Source organism: Marmota flaviventris, chromosome 15 (genome assembly GCF_047511675.1).
Source record: "Marmota flaviventris isolate mMarFla1 chromosome 15, mMarFla1.hap1, whole genome shotgun sequence".
In the NCBI taxonomy this organism is placed as follows: domain Eukaryota; kingdom Metazoa; phylum Chordata; class Mammalia; order Rodentia; family Sciuridae; genus Marmota; species Marmota flaviventris.
In genome coordinates, this window is record NC_092512.1 from 30582410 (window position 1) to 30604371 (window position 21962).

Here is a 21962-nt window from a genome sequence, read left to right on the forward strand (position 1 = left end):
GGTAAGAACTCTGTGAAGGGCTTTACTTTTTCTTTTCTTTCTTTCTTTTTTTTTTTTTTTTAATGGAGAGGTACGAACCTTATGTCCATCTAGGAAGATGGAATTGACTTTGGAGCCACTGGTTTAGTGACAGTTAAGATGAAAGCCTTGAGCTATTTTAAATGAATGATTTTTGCTTTAGATTAGACTATCTCTTGTCAGTTCTGGAGTCGCCATTTAACTTTCCATTTATCTGTTGCTTTTGGATTCATCAGAGAAGAGTTGCATGAATAATACTAAAAATGAGCTTCCTATGTGATCAAACTCAATCTTTTCAAATTTGAGGAGCTACTACAGAGAGCTGAATAATAGCTGACTGACTAGATGAGTGAATGGAAGGAATGAAAAGATTTATCATTCTGACGCCTGTGACACAGTCATACTATGTTTTCACATCTTCCCCTAGCTCTCCTGACACTGTGCTGGTGGGAAAATTAAAACAAAAAACAACAACAACAACAAAAAGAAATCTTACCTCAAATCACTGGTTTTTTTTTTAATAAAGTGCTATACTTTTATTTTCATACGAGATTAGCCAGACCTCTAAAGCTGCATTATGTGTTCTTGAAGTACATAAGCACAGACGGACCTATAAAAGATAAAAGTTCAGCTTTGGGGGTAAGCCTTAAACTAAATTTGCACTGCTTCCTGGTTTCTACTTTAAAATTCCAAAGATAAGAGTCCCCCGTATTTGCCATCCATTATCACTATTTAAACATCTCTCATTGCTGAAGTCACGCTTTCATGGGTTGACTTTGAACAGTAGCAGTTCATGAAGACAGCAGAGGCCTCACCTCCCAATCCTATCTCCTACTTTGTTTTTTCTATTTTCAGCATGAAGACTCTTTTTAGTATCAGATGGAGGGACACGTTTTTCTCTCTGAAGACATGAAGGCAAAGGAGGGGAAAGAAAACCTCAGAAGCAATCTTTTCAAATTTGCAAAATTTCCCTCTAATAAATAACTGCTTTCTAACAATAGCCAAAGAACCTTCTTGAACATCAAATTGCTCTTGCAGAATGACATTAAAAAAAAAAAAATGTTCAGTGTACCCAAACCAGAAACATATGGATAAAACAGCAAACATTTAGAAGTGAGTGAATTAAATGGAAAAACACCTCCGAAAGCACATTGTTTATTGTTATTACAAAACCACAATGTTACTAATATTGAATAAATTCTGAAAACAGCTGGATTTTGACTTTCTCTAATTGCATCTGACCTGAATTGACTTTTTTTTTTTTAAAGACAATAACATTTCTGTGCGTTACCCTTCGTTTCAGAACTAAGTTCTGGAATATTCCAAAATGCTTACTGAATTCACTTTCTCCATGTGAGTGAATAAGTAAGAGTGAGCTTGCAGCCCATGGCTGAGGCTTTCATGATAATGGAGGAACAATGGTCTTTGAAAGTCACAGATAATCCTCAACTCTCCTGGTGGTCATCTGTTTCAACCCAATCTTTCTCTGCAACAACCAGTAAGATGCAAAAGTGACTGATGGTTCTCTCCCTTCCCCTGCCTGACCCTGGGTACACACCCCTCTCCTGGAGGTGCCCAGGAGCAGGGAAGTAACCCAAGTCAGGGAGTAGAAGGGACAAGAAAGAAAAACAAACCAAGTGAACAACTCGAAATGACAGAGTGTTGGCTGTTTCCTATTATTCACTCAGCTGAGCTGTCTCAGATGTGTGTTTTGAGAAGACTTTCATGTTGTGTTTTCTTTCCTCTTCAGCACTCACCACCATTTTCCATGCAAGGCACAAGGGGTGTAAAGGACTTGAATGAGGTCCAGGTAGGCTGCCAGATCATCTCCCCGTGCTCAGAGACAGCATTTCTACCTTTTTTTTTTTGGTTTTGTTTTTCTTTTGAAAACAGGCTTTTAAATGGTGCAGGAAGCTATGTCAGTGATGAGCGAAACTGAAAAAGTCACCAAGTCGGGACTGAAAATTCAAAAGCAGCTCATCAATGCCTGGTAGTGATGGACAGCTCTAAACCCAGGGAGATTTTTAAAAGCTTTTTGGTGTTTGGCATATCCACTTCCTAAAGAGCAGCCTGCAGTTTATAAACGATATGATCCTCAATGAGTTCTACCCTCTCTATCAGAAGGCTTTTACATTCTTGTATCATGAATTAAACATAGGACAATCTCATCCATTTAAATAAAATCCGCCTACTGGGGCCATATGTATGGCCTGGGTCAATTCTGTGGAAGCACCATTGTGGAAAAGAACGCCCTCCGGCCATGTCTCTTCTGTTTCAATTGTCCAAGGCTAAGAATGAACACCAAAGAGGAAGGAACACATCAATCTGAGTCACTAACACTTCAAAGATGCTTGCTCTTTCTCAAAAGACCAATACACTGCAGGCTGTCAGCAGACATAAACTAACTTAAAGAGAGTTTCCTAGAGCTCGTAGACTTATGTAAAACTGCTTTTTGTTTGTTGAAGGATTTAATGGTAGAGAGGGTTTCTTTGGATGTAGAAAATTAATTCGGAAAAGTCATTATGATGATTTATGGAGCAACAATTTTGTTCCAAGCTTTATGCTAAGTGCTTTACATCAATTACAAGATTGAATTATTTTGAAAATCTTGTGAGGTAGTTATTTTCCTTATTTATCATCTATATTAGTACAATTAGCAAAAAGGAAGTGCAGACTAGTGAAGTATTTGCTAAAACTCACACAACATCAAAATTTGAATTTCCTTTATATTATGAGATAGCACATAGATTGAAAGAAGACAGACTTGAATATTTCATTAAGATAGTTGAAATTTTTTCAGAGTCTACTAATATTGATGTAGTTTGATACAAGGCTTTGCAAAAAAAAAAAAAAAAAAAACATTTCTTATAATTTGACTTTTTATGTTCTTTCCAGTAATGTGTCACCATAGGGTTCATATTGCCTTTGTGTATTTCAACAATTTTAAATCTAGCACAATTTTTTCAATATTTGTTTTCCTTTTTTATCGTCACAAATTTTTGCTTAAGTTATATCTGTACCTTCTATATATGTCAATTTAGTAAAGAGACAAATGTGAAAAAGTAAAAGAAAATAGAGATAACTATTTTCTTTACATATATAAAGAGCTTTAAAAAATCAATATGAATATGTAGAATGACTGAAAAGAAGAATGGACAGAGAACAGAGAATTCAATGGAAAATAAATAGAAATGATTATACTTTAAAACATATAATAAAATGTTTGCTATCAAAAGAAACTAGAGGAATGCAAATTAAACAATTTAATATCTTTATTATTGTAAATAGTTAAAAACTATTGTTTCATACCTATTTTTTGTTTCAAGGACTTAGAAATATGGCCACTCTCAAACACCTGATGAGAGTACAAATTATTAAAGCATACACACATATGGAAAATTTAAATATAGTAGAAATATCAAGATTTAGAATGTTTATAATATTTGAATTGATAAGTGTACTTTGAGTAATTTATATGAAAAATGGAGAGAACCATCAAATTTTAACAACTAGAATAGTTTTCTTATAAATAAAAATTTAAATAACTTATAAATTCAACACAACATAAATGCCTAACACATTTTTGATATAGTCTTTTGACAGCTATAGTTTGAAGACTAATGTGAAAACAATATATTTACTTATATCATTCATATTAAAATGCAATACAGTGCTCGCTTTGGCAGCACATATACTAAAATTGGAATGATACAGAGAAGATTAGCATGGCCCCTGCACAAGGATGACACGCAAATTCGTGAAGCGTTCCATATTTTTATGCCTAAGTCAACTGTTTTAATAAATTGATTTCTGAAAACAAAAAAAAATAAAATGCAATACATTTATTTACATTATATCTTTAAGGAGAAAAAGAATACATATGATATGATCTCAATTTTAAAAACAAATATTTTATATATATAGTTACACAATATATTTCATATATACATTATATATGCATGAATCTATATACTAGAACAAGATAAACAATATTATCTTAAGGTGCTTGAATTATAGGTGATTTTTGCCTTTATATGTTTCTGCATTTAAATTTTTCTACAGTTAAAATGTTATTTAAGCATTTAATAAGTCATAGTTCTCCTAAAGTAAAGGTGAGTATGAAATTAGGAATGAAATCAGGAATCTACCATGGTGTCAACAAATAATAGCCCAATATAAATTCAAGGTACTGCTGTAAATATAAATGGTTGCTTAAGTAAACACAAGAAAGAAGTTTAGTCTCACTATTTCTTTCGGAAATATAAATTAAAACAAGTATAATGATTTTTCTCATGTCTATTTTCAGTGTTGCTAACATGGAAGTAATGGGCATTTGAAAACATTGTTGTTTGGGAGGCAGTGTGTCACTATTAAAGTTAGTATCTTCAATTCCAGAAATAGATTCTACAATTGAATAAAATCAGATGTATGCAGCATGTTTTATAAAAACAAAATGTTAGGGGTATCATAAATACTCATCGAAAGAAAATGTATAAATGGAGTTACCAGCTGCTCAGTGTATTAGGAGAGACGTATCTGTAATAAAATAGATAACTAAGACATAGTATATGAAAAATTTAAAAGGTACAACAAAAATTTTAAAAATCTGAATATGTAGAATATACCTGAACAGATAAATCCTAAATTTACAGTGGAATAGAACCAAGTTTCACTGGAGGGACTGGAATAGGAATTTTATTTTTAACTTTTATCCTTCAACAGTGTTTGAAGTTTTTGCAGTGGGAAGTATTCATGTATAATGTGCAATTAAAATGATTAAAAATGATCAGTGGCCCAAGAAAAGTGTCAGCCATTTGTTTTAACCAAACACTAAAATATTGGCAGGTATCATCATGGTGTTAGAACTGTGAATTACTTTCCATAAAATATGACTATTTTCCTTTTCCCCTCAAAGTATTTTAATTTTTGTGGCCAGCACAAGGCTGATCTTGGCAAGAGTGGAAGGTATTCTCCCAGGAGAAGAAATCCATAGAGCAATGTGTCCAATATATTAAATTGCAACAGTCATTTCTTTAAGGTTTTTGGTTGTATCATCGTCTCTTAACAAAACATTTTTATTTTTCCAATTTTAAAACCCTCCAGTGACCATTTTGCTTGATTTCTCTTTTGTCTTTCTTTCATTTCTTCATGACAGTAATGCAAAACAAATTTTGATATAAATGTCTTATGCACTTTTTGACTGCTCAATTCTGCTTCCAAGTAGAGCCAGAGAACATTAATATTTTGATAGAAAATAATTTTTCTCTTTGAACTAGATTGTTTTTCAAAACTGAAAACAAGTCCACTTTTGTTATAAATGTAATTGAAGCTAATTTTAAAACAGATGATAAATGAAAGTGCAACAAAAGCAAATTAATACTTTAATCCTGTCACAAGAAGATAATCCAGGTTAGTATTTGGGTGTGCATGTGTTATGTGCATCAGGTTTCTTATAACTTGACTTTTCCCCCATGTGACGTACTCCTTATCCTTATCATTTGTAATAGTAACACAGGATTCTACTATATTGGGAATTCCATTGTTAATAGCCTCTCCTTCCTCATTGAAAATCTTGTCACCAATAACAGAGGGCTGAATATGCTAGTTGTTCACATTCTCAGTTTTGTTTGCTGCTAAGGTGTGGGCATAAAGCCCAAACCTGGCCAGTGGATCCAAATTAATAAAGTTGCTGGAATTGGCTTTCATCCTTGAGGAATTTATAAAAAAAGGTTCTTGGAGAAACAATCTTTCTTCATGTATCTAATTGTATGAGCTATAATGCCTGGAGCTGCAGGAGCCTTTTTGTGACCATGAGGAATGAAACCCAAGAACAAAGCTATGCCAAGAACAATAGAGTTTGAAGACTAAAAGGTTCTGAATCTTTGATGATTTTCCTGAACTGCTGAATGACTACTGGCATTCCTTCTCAGGAATTCTTGTGGGCTAACAGATTACTACTGTTTAAACCAATTTAATCAAGTTATTGTGTCAAGCTATTGACAAACAATCTATTTATATAGGATTATATCTAATTCTCAAACAAAATTGAAATGTTCATTTTTTAAATGTACAATTGTCTAAGTTTGTCCAGATGATTTCTTAAAAGAAATTCTTCATCTTGGGATTCCTGGCAGAAAAGTTAGGGTGACTTTAAATATAAATTTAACTTTTATTTTAAGAGCATATTAGCTAGAATTTATTATCTCCTTCCTTGTTCTTCTATTCCTTAATTGTGGAAGTGTTTTTAGTTTACTTATCTGTAAAGCAGATGAAATAGTACCTACTTCCTTGTCTTTCTGTGAGGATTAAATAAGTCATCACCTCTAAAACTATCAGAACTGTCTAGCTAGCACTGGAAGCAGTAGTGAATTTCTCTGTGTACCCTCATATCCTATCCCAGTAACTGACTGTGTATTAGTTGCTTAATTAATCTTTATCAGAGAAGTGAAGAAATGAATAATAACTCTGAGTTTTTTAATCCAGCCTAGTGTTGCATAAGGGTCTCTGGGACCCATTCTGTTCACTCTTACCTCTGTTATTCCGTCTTTTGCTGGAACCATAAATTGAGCTGGAATATAATATGAGTCAGGCTATAAGTCAGGGTAGATTTTTAATACAAAAGATGCTCGCTCCGAACCATCCTTAGGGTTGGCATACTGGGCTACAAAAAGGAGCTTGCTCCACAAAAAGTATGCGCTTTGAAAATCATGGACTAGAAGCACTGAGTCTTCAAGGAGAAAGATTTTGATGGTTTATGTAGTTCTACTGTATTCTGCACCATGATTATTGCAGATTTCATGCCAAAATGTTTTGCAAAAAGGTGAGGTGTGACCATTACATCCATTACATGAAACATTTTTTAAAATTGTGCTGATATAACTAACTCAACTGTCTGATGCAATAATAATGTATAACTCAACTGTCTGATGGAAGATTAGGCTGCACAGAATACTTGTGAAGGTACATGAATGTAGTGGCAATGATCATCTGATCATAATCCATCTTTCAGCCAATGAAGCAGTTGTACCTCTGGCCATTCAACACAGTCGATCATCTACTGTCCCAGTGCATTTTTCTGCTATTACATTTAAATTCTGAGTTGGAGGGGATGGAGGAGAAGGAAAATTAGAATACCATGGATTGAATGCTAGTTTATCTAACCTAACCATTAAAGCAAAACAAGGGCACCCTATTTCCTAGATATTGAAGCTTTGAGCACTAATCACAAGTTACTTTTTAAAAAACAATTTTTGATCTTTCCGCCAAGATTTTTTAGAGAATAGAATCTGTGAAACGGACAATGAGCAGTGTGCAAACCCATGACAGATTTTTTGTAACTATAAACATGTTTGTTCCATGTACATACAAATATGAAATCTACAGTGAATTTCACCACATTATTAAGTGCAAATAGAATAATCCTGCATCAAAGGACCATTGAACTTAATGGAAGTGTTATATGAAGTCCAAATATCTTACCCCTTGGCTCATGACTATCCATCAACCCACTCGAAGCCGTCAGTTATGTTTTATTCTTTGGAGGATTTAGAAGCAGGTCACTTCAGATCTTTACTGCATTATCTCATCTCTATAATCTACTCAGGGGTATATAAGGCCACCAGAAAGAGATGACTGTTCCAACCTGTAGAAACAGCCAGTGTTGCCACCACCGTTGTTCTTTAGAGGTCTTGTGAGAGTATTTTTACTTGGGCCAAGAAAGAAAAAGGGAAAAGTTGAGTTTGAATATTGCAGTTTTAAAAATACAACCCATAGCAAGAAAAGGAAAGCAAATGCATAATCTACATTTGATTTAATGAAAGATGATCAAATACTATTAATGGATTATTTGGAATAAACTGTGGAACAGTAGAAAAAGTATATAAGAACAACAGAAGCTTAAAATAAGACTATTTTGAATATTTTAGCTAGGTCTTGATCACAAAACACTAAAGTCTATGGACTGAAAAGACTGCCTGTCAGCAAGCTACAAAACAGATTGCAACAGCACCAGAAACACACTCCTAAAAGTAACACTTTACAGCAGGATTAAGAGTAAGAAACTGGTGTTTTCAGTTAAAATCAATCATTTGGGGCAGGGACAGGAGCACAGGGGTACATTCATGTGTTTTTGAAGAATAAGTGTTTCCTAATAGGGTCTTGTGCAAATCTATCCATTTTCCAGCTATTTTCTTTTTTTAAGTTTCAAGTACAAGAATGTACTAGTGCTGTTCCCTGCTTAGAAAGCACCAACTGTATCTTACAAAATATTCTTCTATATTTTCTAGTTGATAATGAGTGCTTTCCAATGGTCTATGATGCTTGATCTTTACAATTGTAAAACACTTTCATTCATTTACTTATCAACTGCTTATTAAGGATCTTCTATGTGTGGGGCACTGTTTAGGCATCCAACATACAGCAGAGAACCAAGCAGATGAAACACTTGGTCTCATGGAGAATTACCAATTTGTTAACTTTGTTGAGGGATCAGGGTGTGTTTGATATCCTAGTGTGGTATGCTTTGGGGTAATAAGGACTTAAATTATGAAATCTATTTTGGAATATATTTGTGTAAACAATTTGAAAGGAACTGTCTTCCCTCTTTCCTGATCTGCCTTCTTTAGAATAGAGTTTTGTTCAGGGTTGATATCTTTTTGTTTAATAATAAATGTTTACAAAATTTAGAAAAAGTTCAAGTCTCCTGAAGATGTACAGGTAGCGTCCCCATGTTTCTAGCAAAGGTAGAGTCAGGAAGGAGAGAGAAAATATAAAAATAATTTATATTTTCATGCTGAACTCTGTCCTGAAGAGGGCCAATCTTTGTGTGGGAACAACCTGACCATCTGAAAGTTTTCCAAGCCCTTTCTTCCTTGCAAGTGAGAGACCTGGATCCTTGAGTTACCAGTGAGATTGGCATCTTAAGGCAATGGTAGTGTTTGCTTATGTTACTGGATATTGTAAGGCCTCTTTCAAGTCATGCCACTTTGCCAAGTGGGTTATCAGGACTTGTGGTCTCAGAGGGGTAGAGGGAAAAGTATTTAGAACTGGTATCTAGGGGTGTTCCTGGGAGATGGTGGGTAACTGGAGCTTGACTCAGCCACTCACTGCAGCAAGCTCTTGTGCCAGCTGTACCCTCCCTGTCCACAAAGGATCATGAAAGATATGTACTATTTCATCTCTAAGAGTCTCCAAATTACCTATATTTAAAATGGTCCACTTTGTAACGGGACAAAATTAAGAACCTGACACAATATTGGGAGAGAAACACATATTTCTTTCGATTAATATCCAAAGCCTTAGTTTTTAATAGTACAATAAAATTGTAATTATGTATTTTGGTAACTCATTTGCTTAACATGTCCTAACATCCTTGGAACCAACTATTGTTTTCAATTTTTTTAAAATGCCAACTATCTCCCACTGTTTGAATCCCCTGCCACAGGGCGGGGGCTTCTCATAGCCCTTGACTTCCCCTCACTGGCTTTGCAAAAGACTCTGGTGATGGAGAAGGCAAAGGTCAGAGAGCATGCAAAGAAGCTTCTGGACAACATGGAATGAGAATTTTGTTCCTAAAGTTGTCCCTCTTTTTTTCTTCAATGAATGTTGACCTCTGGTTACATTCATTTGCAATATATATTTTCAAAATATGCAAATTAATTTGATCCAAATTAAAATGAAGCTGAGTATTTTGGAAGAACAATGGGGGTTTTTAGATTTGTTTGTTTCTTCTAAATCCTTATTCTTTTTTTCTGTTACATTTTATCCCATCTTGTTATTTCCTTATTTGATTACTATATCTACTGAAATAACTGACTCTTTCCCACAACAGCTGGAACTATGGAATAATGAAAATGTCCCAGTAGCTTCTCAGGTCCTACTTCTTGGTGGTATAACCCTTGCTCTTCTTCCTACTGGTGGTCTTGCCTCTTTTCCCATCCCATTCCTGTAGAGGCAGACTTATAAAACAGAATAAGAAACATTGCTTTCGTAATGATATGTGAATGGATGTTTGGTTTTCTCTGAAGATTAAAGACAAAATTTAAAGCTGGGTATCACTCTGTCCAGAACAGTTTTGATCTATGTCTGCATTGAGATTGAAATATGGATTATCTGACCACCCAGAGACAGCTCATGTTTGTGAATTTGTTTTTGCACTCAAAAACCATCACATTTTAGCTCTTTGACTCACAGGGCATTTTCACAGAAAAATTTAAATTTGTAAAAAATTTTAAAGCTTACAGATGATTTGACTTTGCAATCAAGTAAAATCTTTTTTTTTTCTTTTTTTTTAAATTTTTTATTGTTGGCTGATCAAAACATTACATAGTTCTTGATATATCATATTTCACACTTTGATTCAAGTGGGTTATGAGCTCCCATTTTTACCCCATATACAGATTGCAGAATCACATCAGTTACACATCCATTGATTTACATATTGCCATACTCGTGTCTGTTGTGTTCTGCTGCCTTTCCTATCCTCTACTATCCCCCCTCCCCTCCCCTTCCCTCCCCTCTTCTCTCTCTGCCCCCTCTACTGTCATTCATTTCTCCCCCTTGTATTATTTTTCCCCTTCCCCTCACTTCCTGTTGTATGTACTTTTGTATAACTCTGAGGGTCTCCTTCCATTTCCATGCAATTTCCCTTCTCTCTCCCTTTCCCTCCCACCTCTCATCCCTGTTTAATGTTAATCTTCTTCTCATGCTCTTCGACCCTACTCTGTTCTTAGTTACTCTCCTTATATCAAAGAAGACATTTGGCATTTGTTTTTTAGGGATTGGCTAGCTTCACTTAGCATAATCTGCTCTAATGCCATCCATTTCCCTGTAAATTCTATGATTTTGTCATTTTTTAATGCAGAGTAATACTCCATTGTGTATAAATGCCACATTTTTTTTATCCATTCATCTATTGAAGGGCATGTAGGTTGGTTCCACAGTCTTGCTATTGTGAATTGTGCTGCTATGAACATCGAAGTAGCAGTGTCCCTGTAGCATGCTCTTTTTAGGTCTTTAGGGAATAGACCGAGAAGGGGAATAGCTGGGTCAAATGGTGGCTCCAAGAAATCTCCATACTGCTTTCCAAATTGGCTGCACCAATTTGCAGTCCCACCAGCAATGTACAAGTGTACCCTTTTCCCCACATCCTCGCCAGCACTTGTTGTTGTTTGACTTCATAATGGCTGCCAATCTAACTGGAGTGAGATGGTATCTTAGGGTGGTTTTGATTTGCATTTCTCTGACTGCTAGAGATGGTGAGCATTTTTTCATGTACTTGTTGATTGATTGTATGTCCTCCTCTGAGAAGTGTCTGTTCAGGTCCTTGGCCCATTTGTTGATTGGGTTGTTTGTTCTCTTATTGTCTAATTTTTTGAGTTCTTTGTATACTCTGGATATTAGGGCTCTATCTGAAGTGTGAGGAGTAAAGATTTGTTCCCAGGATGTAGGCTCTCTATTTACCTCTCTTATTGTATCTTTTGCTGAGAAAAAACTTTTTAGTTTGAGTAAGTCCCATTTGTTGATTCTAGTTATTAACTTTTGTGCTATGGGTGTCCTATTGAGGAATTTGGAGCCCGACCCCACAGTATGTAGATCGTAGCCAACTTTTTCTTCTATCAGACGGCGTGTCTCTGATTTGATATCAAGCTCCTTGATCCATTTTGAATTCACTTTTGTGCATGGCGAGAGAAAGGGATTCAGTTTCATTTTGTTGCATATGGATTTCCAGTTTTCCCAGCACCATTTGTTGAAGATGCTATCCTTCCTCCATTGCATGCTTTTAGCCCCTTTATCAAATATAAGGTAGTTGTAGTTTTGTGGATTGGTTTCTGTGTCCTCTATTCTGTACCATTGGTCCACCCGCCTGTTTTGATACCAGTACCATGCTGTTTTTGTTACTATTGCTCTGTAGTATAGTTTGAAGTCTGGTATCGCTATACCGCCTGATTCACACTTCCTGCTTAGCATTGTTTTTGCTATTCTGGGTCTTTTATTTTTCCATATGAATTTCATGATTGCTTTCTCTATTTCTACAAGAAATGCCGTTGGGATTTTGATTGGCATTGCATTAAACCTATAGAGAACTTTTGGTAATATCGCCATTTTGATGATGTTAGTTCTGCCTATCCATGAACAGGGTATATTTTTCCATCTTCTAAGATCTTCTTCTATTTCTCTCTTTAGGGTTCTGTAGTTTTCATTTTATAAGTCTTTCACCTCTTTTGTTAGGTTGATTCCCAAGTATTTTATTTTTTTTGAAGATATTGTGAATGGAGTGGTTGTCCTCATTTCCATTTCAGAGGATTTGTCGCTGATATACAGGAATGCCTTTGATTTATGCATGTTGATTTTATATCCTGCCACTTTGCTGAATTCATTTATTAGCTCTAATAGTTTCTTTGTAGACCCTTTTGGGTCTGCTAGGTATAGAATCATGTCATCTGCAAATAGTGATAATTTAAGTTCTTCTTTTCCTATTTTGATGCCTTTAATTTCTTTCGTCTGTCTAATTGCTCTGGCCAGTGTTTCGAGAACTATGTTGAACAGAAGTGGTGAGAGAGGGCATCCCTGTCTTGTTCCAGATTTTAGAGGGAATGCCTTCAAGTTTTCTCCATTCAGAATGATGCTAGCCTGAGGCTTAGCATAGATTGCTTTTACAATATTGAGGTATGTTCCTGTTATCCCTAGTTTTTCTAGAGTTTTGAACATAAAGGGATGCTGTACTTTGTCGAATGCTTTTTCCGCATCTATCGAGATGATCATATGGTTCTTATTTTTAAGTCTATTGATGTGGTGAATAACATTTATTGATTTCCATATATTGAACCAGCCTTGCATCCCAGGGATGAATCCTACTTGATCATGGTGCACAATTTTTTTGATATGTTTTTGTATCCGAGTGGCCAGAATTTTATTGAGGATTTTTGCATCTAGGTTCATTAGAGATATTGGTCTGTAGTTTTCTTTCTTTGAAGTGTCTTTGTCTGGTTTAGGTATCAGGGTGATGTTGGCCTCGTAGAATGAATTTGGAAGTTCTCCCTCTTTTTCTATTTCCCGAAGTAGCTTGAAAAGTATTGGTATTAGTTCCTCTTTAAAGGTTTTGTAAAACTCTGCTGTATACCCATCCGGTCCTGGGCTTTTCTTAGTTGGTAGTCTTTTGATGGTTTCTTCTATTTCCTCAATTGATATTGGTCTGTTTAGGTTGTCTATATCCTCCTGACTCAATCTGGGCAGATCATATGACTTAAGAAATTTATCTATGCCTTCACTATCTTCTAATTTGTTGGAGTATAAGGATTCAAAATAATTTTTGATTATCTTCTGTATTTCTGAAGTGTCTGTTGTGATATTGCCTCTTTCATCCCGTATGTTAGTAATTTGAGTTCTCTCTCTTCTTCTCTTCGCTAGCATGGCTAAGGGTCTGTCGATTTTGTTTATTTTTTCAAAGAACCAACTTTTAGTTTTGTCAATTTTTTCAATTGTTTCTTTTGTTTCGATTTCATTAATTTCAGCTCTGATTTTAATTATTTCTTGCCTTCTACTTCTTTTGCTGTTGTTTTGCTCTTCTTTTTCTAGGATTTTGAGATGAAGTATGAGATCATTTATTTGTTGGTTTTTTTCTTTTTTTAAGGAATGAACTCCACGCAATGAATTTTCCTCTTAGAACTGCTTTCAATGTGTCCCATAGATTCCGATATGTTGTGTCTGTGTTTTCATTAATCTCTAAGAATTTTTTAATTTCCTCCTTGATGTCTTCTATAACCCATTGATCATTCAGTAACCTATTGTTCATTCTCCAAGTGATGTATTCTTTTTCCTTCCTTCTTTTATCATTGATTTTCAGTTCCATTCCATTATGATCAGATAGGATGCATGGTATTATCTCTACTCCTTTATATTGTCTAAGAGTTTCCCTGTGACATAATATATGATCTATTTTTGAGAAGGATCCATGTGCTGCTGAGAAAAAAGTGTAACTGCTTGATGTTGGGTGGTATATTCTATGTATGTCAATTAAGTCTAGGTTATTAATTGTGTTATTGAGTTCTATAGTTTCCTTATTCAACTTTTGTTTGGAAGATCTGTCCAGTGGTGATAGAGGTGTGTTGAAGTCTCCCATGATTATTGTATGGTGGTCTATTAGACTCTTGAACTTGAGAAGAGTTTGTTTGATGAACATAGCTGCACCATTGTTTGGGGCATATATATTTATGATTGTTATGTCTTGTTGGTGTATGGTTCCCTTGAGCAGTATGTAGTGTCCCTCTTTATCCCTTTTGATTAACTTTGGCTTGAAATCTATTTTATTTGATATGAGTATGGATACTCCTGCTTGTTTCCGAAGTCCATATGAGTGATATGATTTTTCCCAACCTTTCACCTTCAGCCTATGTATGTCTTTTCCTATCAAATGCGTCTCCTGTAGGCAGCATATTGTTGGGTCTTGTTTTGTGATCCATTCTACTAGCCTGTGTCTCTTGATTGGTGAGTTTAAGCCATTAACATTTAGGGTTATTATTGAGATATGGGTTGTTCTTCCAGCCATATTTTTTTATTTATGTTACTAAACATGGTTTGTTTTCCTCTTTGATTATTTTCCCCCCTTTAGTGTCCTACCTCCCACTGTTGGTTTTCATTATTATTTTCGATTTCCTCTTCCTGTAATGTTTTGCCAAGGATGTTTTGAAGAGATGGTTTTCTAGCTGCAAATTCCTTTAACTTTTGTTTATCGTGGAAGGTTTTAATTTCATCTTCCATCCTGAAGCTTAATTTCGCTGGAAACACAATTCTTGGTTGGAACCCATTTTCTTTCAGTGTTTGAAATATGTTATTCCAGGATCTTCTAGCTTTCAGCGTCTGTGTTGAAAGATCAGATGTTATCCTGATTGGCTTACCCCTAAATGTGATCTGCTTCCTTTCTCTTGTAGCTTTTAAAATTCTCTCCTTATTCTGTATGTTGGGCATCTTCATTATAATGTGTCTAGGTGTGGGTCTCTTATGATTTTGCACATTCGGCGTCCTATAGGCTTCTAGGATTTGGGATTCTGTCTCATTCTTCAAGTCTGGGAAGTTTTCTCGTATTATTTCATTGAATAGACTGCTCATTCCTTTGGTTTGAAACTCTGTCCCTTCCTGTATCCCAATGACTCTTAAATTTGGTCTCTTGATGTTATCCCATATTTCTTGGATGTTCTGCTCATGGTTTCTTAACAGTCTTGCTGAGCTGTCTATGTTCTTTTCAAGTTGAAATACTTTATCTTCATTGTCTGATGTTCTATCTTCTAAGTGTTCTACTCTGCTGGTAGTATTCTCAATTGAGTTTTTAAGTTGGTTTATTGCTTCCTGCATTTCTAGGATTTCTGTTTGTTTTTTTTTTGTAAACTCTATCTCCCTGTATAGTTGATCTTTTGCTTCTTGGATTTGTTTATGTAATTCATTGTTGAAGTGATCTTTCATTGTCTGATTTTGCTGTCTGATGTCTTCCTTGAGACTCCAGATCATCTGAAGCATGTATATCCTGAATTCTTTATCTGACATTCCATCTGCTGCAGCTATTACCTCTTCTAACGTTGAGTTGACCTGCATTGCTTGTGGTCCTTTCTTTCCTTGTCTCTTCATACTGTTCGCGTTCCTTTCTACTTGGTGAAACTGTTGTGCTATTGAATTTTCCCCCTATATATTTATATTGGTCTTGTATAGTTGCAAAGTCTCCCTCGCAGGCGCGGGCGGAGGCTCTGCCCCTCCTCCAATTGGGGCAATGTGCCTACCACGCCAGCAGGCCGCTGGGCCTGCTCTGCCGGTCGGTAGCAGGTCCGCCTACCTTGCAGGCGCGGGCGGCGGCTCTGTCCCTCTGCGGGCCGCTAGGCTTGTTCTGTCGGTGGTCGCAGTTCTGCCTACTTTGCAGGCGCAGGCAGCGGCACTGCCCCTCTGCAGGCCTCTGGGGCTGTTCTGCCAGTGGGTCGCAGGTCCGCCTACCTTGCAGGCGCGGGGGGAGGGGGCGGCTCTACCCTTCCTCAGGCCACTGGGCCTGTTCTGTCTGTCGGTTGCAGGTCTGGCCTGTTCTGATGGTGGTCACAGTTCCGTCTACCTTGCAGGCGCGGGGGGAGGGGGCGGCTTTGCCTCTCAGCAGGCCGCTGCTCCTCTTCTGCTGGTGGGTCGCAGGCCCGCCTATCTTGCAGGAGTGATTGGAAGCTCTGTCCCGCCGCGGGCCACTGGGCCTTTTCTGTCGGTGGTCACAGTTCCGCCTCCCTGGCAGGCGCGGGGGGTGGGGGGAGGCTCTTCCCCTCAGCAGGCTGCTGGGCCTGCTCTGTGGGTGGTCACAGTTCCCTCTACCTTCTCAAGTAAAATCTTTGAGTAAAGTCCTCACGCTTTCTTGAAATAATAGAAATTAAAGGCATTTTTAAAAATTTTTGGATCATATTTCCCAAATTTACTTGATAGAAATTTTGAAACACACAAAAGTAGTATCCAGAGCATAATATAAAGTGTCACTTTGTAGTGCTGAGTAGGCAGTCTGAAATTATTATAAGAATTTCCATTACTATTCCAAACATAGGAGTTCATGAGTAAATAAAAGTGGGATTGTTAAAATGACCACAATTTATTAGTATGTTAGGTGATATTATTTTATGTTCTACATGTCTTGTGATAATTAGGAACTATCAAGCTTATGACCTTCAATGAAATCAAAGTCCTGACATAAAAAAGAGAACTTAATTTGTGAAACCTAGTTTTACTGCTTTGGGCATTTTGACTATGTCTATTCAGGTACCTGCATGTTTCAAATATATACACATCTGCAGAGACACCTAACCCTCCCATCCCTCCATAACACTCACAGGGGCGCCATCAGCACCCAGGAGCAAGTCAGTTCAGGAGAAGGCCTGTGCCTCATAATGAAGAGCAAAAATTCTGCCAAACCCTGATAATCTGATAATAATTTGGTTTAGTTTCATTTGAGCTTTGGTATTTAAATTACAGGACATCAAAGCCCTTCTGTACATGGACAAGTTGGTCTTCTGGGCATTTGGTGGATTTGGTGAGCAGAATGAAATGTTTTGAGTGAAAAAATAGGATTGTGTTAGTTGGGTTTCTATGGGGCCTTTGAAGACTGATAATATGACTTCAAGAAACCCCAAAATAAGATCACAGGATCAGAAGGAAATAGGACAAGTGGATTGGTTATTAACTGGTTATTAACTGGTTATTGGTTATTAACTGGTTCTTAAACCTGACAATTCTTTTGAGTACCTTCCTTGGTCTTCCTAGATGCAACTTAAGGTTGGTTGGAAGAATACATTTCCCTTTTATTAAGGGGGAAAACAGCCTTGATATGATCCTAAAAATGGGGAAATATTTTTGTATGGCCAGAAGCACAGATGTCCCTTTATTCTATTTGAGCCTAAAGTTTTCCTACTGGCATGATTTTCATGTTGCTGTCCCTAGGTCTCTTACATATCCTTGGCCCCATCCCCTGGGGTGTGTTTCCAGAAGGGAAAAGAGATGTGAAGCAAGTGCGGGTGCATTTCCTCCAGGAAAGAAGTTTTGTAGTGTTCTCATCCTAAATTAAGAAACAAAACTACCCTCATGTTCCTTCTGCAGGCAACTAAAGTCATTATTGAAGAAGTAAAAAGCAAGTGATGCAAATGACTTTAGGGTGCCCTTTAGGGTACAGCTGCTCTGTAGTTCCCAGAGCAGGTCTTTATTTTCCCACCCAGAGTCCCGTTCTTCTTTTGGGCATCAGCATCTCTCCAGTCCCTCATGGCCAATTTTTGCTGTAAAACGAAGAGAAGAGGTGCTGAACTGCCAGTCAACCTCTTCTGCCTGCTTTAATTTGATTACACAATCTATTTAATAGGAAATAAAACTGCAAGCACTGTTTTGGTCAGTGTTTCAAAAAGTTTTACCCCAAAGAGATGTTTTTAGCTATGTGTGAATTTCATTTCCTTAGATATCTCCATTATCATTCATTTCTAAAGATAATGGCCTATTATGATAACTTTTGATTATTATCATGTGGCTGAGAATCGGGACTTAAATGCCTACTGGTGTTTAAGGCAATACCTACAAGGGACAATGTGCAGAGCTGAATGAAAATGAACTTGTCTAAGTGGATAGGATAAATAGCTATAGCAAAGATGGACTAAGGCCTGTCCTGCATTTCCTAGCATGAGGTTTAGCAATCTCTAGTTCTCTTGTCGGGTCACTAAAGTATACAAGAGCTAGTATCAACTGATAGATTAGTTGATATTGTCATCAAGTTGTTATTATATATTCACCCTAATGTTACCTCAGGCATAAACAGACCATGGCCTCTTTTAAACAGTAACTGAGGAGGCAACGCTCCTCCGTACCTTTCAATCTCTGCAATGCTTTGTATCCCAATAACCAAATACTGTTTCTGACAGCATAACAATACATACATTTTTGTTCTAATACTGGAGAAAGTGTACACTAAACAACAGGGAGGAAAAATGCCATTGATGACCTCCCTGAGATCAATTTTGTTATTCTCAGTTTCTAGATCTGAGCACATGATTAGTAATGTACTCACACTCTGGCCCTTCTCTTGCCAATTCTAATCATTCTCTTCCTACTGAAAACTACTGACTCATGTGCCTTTTGGTGGTATACACTGGCAATGTTAAAATTAAATCTATATGGTATGTGTCAAAGAAATCAATGAGTATCCACATTTTAAAATTTATTTCCTAGCATACAGAAGTGTCAAGGATTTTTTTTTTTTTTTTTTTTTTTTTTTTTTTTGTGATGGATATCCTGAAACCTTAAGTTCAGGTCAAAGTGAAATGTTATAAGAAACAGGTATTTGCCTTTGGCATTTTTTGTTATGGCTTTCAAAACTCAGTGCATACTTGTAAATGTGTTTACTATCATCTTTAATTAGCAAGAAATTATTTATACTAATAAAGAAAAAAAATCATGAAACTAATTAATTATTTATGCCCTAGTGCCCTCCACTGGAAATTCTTAATAAAAATATAGAAAATGGAATAAAAAAGCATAGAAATAGAAGAAATTTTAGAAATCACTGCATCCAGACCTATCTATCTGTATAAAGTCTCTTTATTTTACTGGTAGGAATCTGCAGGTACTTGATACCAATAGTGAATGAATGAATAAGAGAAGGAAAGTATTTAGGTGCAGCTCAAATGTTTCTAGGAATTCCTTTCAGAAGGTGGTTTGCTCCATCATGAACAGTTCTAGCATTTAGAGAGCTCTTTTCTCTATTGCCTGATAACATTTCTTTACCACTTATTACCATCACCTAGATATTCTCCTCAATATAGAAAGTTCCCATTTACAAGTGATAATCAGACCACTCGGTAAAACTTAATCACTCTTGAACATTTTAGGGGACAAAGCTCCATAGCGAAGATTTAGGAAGAGTCTATTTTATTCAATGGTCATTTGTGTTCCACATTGCTTTAATATACTGCTATTTTGTTTAGATAATGAAGTTCAAATTCAATGTAAATATAAACGCAAAAGAGAAAGCTTGGCAAAACCATACTGAAGACTAGAAAGGTTGTGAAATAAAAAAAAAATCATGAATTTTTTTCTGCACTTTAGGATAAGTGGCTAAAAGGCATTAGTGATAATCTGTTAGTTTAAGATGGCTCCTATCATTTTTACCTCCAGATAGCCTACATTTTCACAAGTGAGAAAAAGCAGACACTTTTTCATGGTATCTGTTAAACCTAGCCTCCTTTCCTACCCCTCCTAATTCTGACTCTGAAAGTTAACTCACCTAGGTTAAACCCTGATAACATTAAATCTGGAGCTTCCAGCAGGGCTGCTTCAATAGATCACTGTGCCCAACCTCTTGGCCTGCTGTCCAGGACTTAGCCTGGGCCTGGCTTTCTGCAGAACTGCTCATTAATCTCCCCTGCCTCTGGTCTCCTGTATCTGAGAGATGGCCTCAAGTGTTGTTTGTATATTCTAGTGAGAGTCAACTAGGAGAAGAGTTTTCCTTGAAATGCACTCATAAAAAGTACAGAAAGAAGGAAGCAGAAGACTGTGTAGCTCTGTGGTCTGCCAATCAAACTTATCCAACCTCAGTTTCATCAAAGTGGAAAATTCCTGCTTGGATGCTGCAGGGACCAACCCTCCTGTTCTAACCGCTAACTTTAGGAAAGAAGCAGTATTTTTCACAGCTCTTAGAATGCTTATTGGGCACCGAAATGAAAATCTGTGCACCAACAAGAGTAAATCCTTTCTTCAGGATGGACAGTCCCCTAGTGAGGTTAAAGCAGAGCAAATGTAGGTGACTTCCAAATTCAGTAGAAATGCTTCCGGGGTAGGAGTTTCCACATTTTGATGTAGGATTCTGCTCTTTTTTTATTTCTGTGTATTGCAGGAAGCAGAAAGAATTACATTCCCCTCATAAACAATATTTCCTACTCATACTTAATGGATTTTTAAAAGTCAGTTTATTGAGTCAGTTTATGAAAGTATCATACTTTTAAGCGTACTGTTTGATTAACTCCAACAAATGTATATATGTAGTCATTCGACCAGCCCCACAGTCAATGTGCAGAGCATTTGCCCTTCAAAACCCTTGTAACCTTTTGCAGTCAGTATCCATCCCAAACCCTGGCAACCTCTGATCTATGTTTAGTCCCTATAAGTTTATCATTTAGAATGTTCACACTTAGATTTAAGAAATAATATTAATAATGTTACAGGTTTTAAAAATTAAGAGATCAGAGAGTGCTGATGAAAAAAATAATAAAAGAGTAGTGTAATTGGTGTTAAAATTTTCATTTGATAGTATCTGAACTGTACGTTAACCTTTCTCCTCTACACTGTGCACAACTTGTTCAAGCATTCATTACTACCCAGTACTATGTCCCATTTACCAATAATAGTACTGAAGCTGCCACCAATACAGCCCAACTGTATCAAAGAAATACAGTGTGGTTTGGGAACAGACAAAGAGATCCATGCAATGAAATAAAAGGGCCAGAAATAAATCCACACATATGTGGGAACTTAATATATGGCAAAGGTGGTATTTCAATTTGATTAAAAAAGATTGTGATCAAGTGGATATTTAGCAAAACCAACTCTTCTATGCTAGTGAATAAAATTATTTGACATCACACATGACAACTGCAGATAGATCGGAATTTTAAATGAAATTCTAAAGAGAATTAAGGAGAATAACAGAAGTAGAGGAGATATCCCTAAAAAGAACGGGAAATCCAAAAGCTGCACATATCAAGCATAGATATATTTACATGGAAAAGGTGACATAAATGAGCTGAAAACAAAGGTAGATTTATGATAAGGGATTGATATCTTTCATATGCAAAAATTGCCTAGAAATTGAGGAGAAAATATATTCTTACCATACATTCAAATGTCATAAGTTTGTAACCCCAATGACTAATACACAAATAAGAGCTCATCCTCATTATTAGTCAAAATAGAAATTAAAAGGACAATAAAATATACTTTTTTTCTTCCATCAGATTGGCAAAATTATAAAGGGGATTAATATCTAGTGCTTTCGAGTGGGAAAATATATATTTTAATACATTGGAATGAGTGCAAATAACTTCCATTACTTTGAAAAGAAATTTGGAAGATTGAAATTTTACACACCATCATGGGAATATGTCATACCTAAATCAAAGTACTAGTACTCATAAAATTATACGAGATGATTTTCAAAAATAGCTATCACATCATCATTTGAGGGACAAGAGATAAGTGAAGTTCAAGAGTAAAACAGTTGAATAAATTGTGATACATCTACAATGTGAAACATGATATACCTGTTAAAGGAATGAATTATATTTATCATTTGACTCATGATATCGGTATGCTCTTTTGAGAAAGAAAATTTCACAGTAATGAATATGGTATAATCTCACCTTTATAAAGCAGCATACACGTATCATAAAACAAACTAATATAAA

The 21962-nt window shown here is 36.1% G+C and overlaps 1 protein-coding gene, 1 long non-coding RNA gene and 1 other non-coding gene across 5 annotated transcripts in view; 2 read left to right on the top strand and 1 right to left on the bottom strand.

The window, feature by feature from the left end:
• The window catches only part of Angpt1 (angiopoietin 1), a 237091-nt gene that overhangs the window by 74064 nt on the left and 141065 nt on the right, over positions 1 to 21962 (top strand). The gene's annotated exons all lie outside the window — the stretch shown is intronic.
• The window catches only part of LOC139702082 (uncharacterized), a 136331-nt gene that overhangs the window by 43700 nt on the left and 70669 nt on the right, over positions 1 to 21962 (bottom strand). The window lies entirely within an intron of this gene.
• On the top strand, positions 3689 to 3795 carry LOC114106470 (U6 spliceosomal RNA). The gene has a single exon (XR_003585196.2). It is a non-coding gene; the product is annotated as a U6 spliceosomal RNA (small nuclear RNA).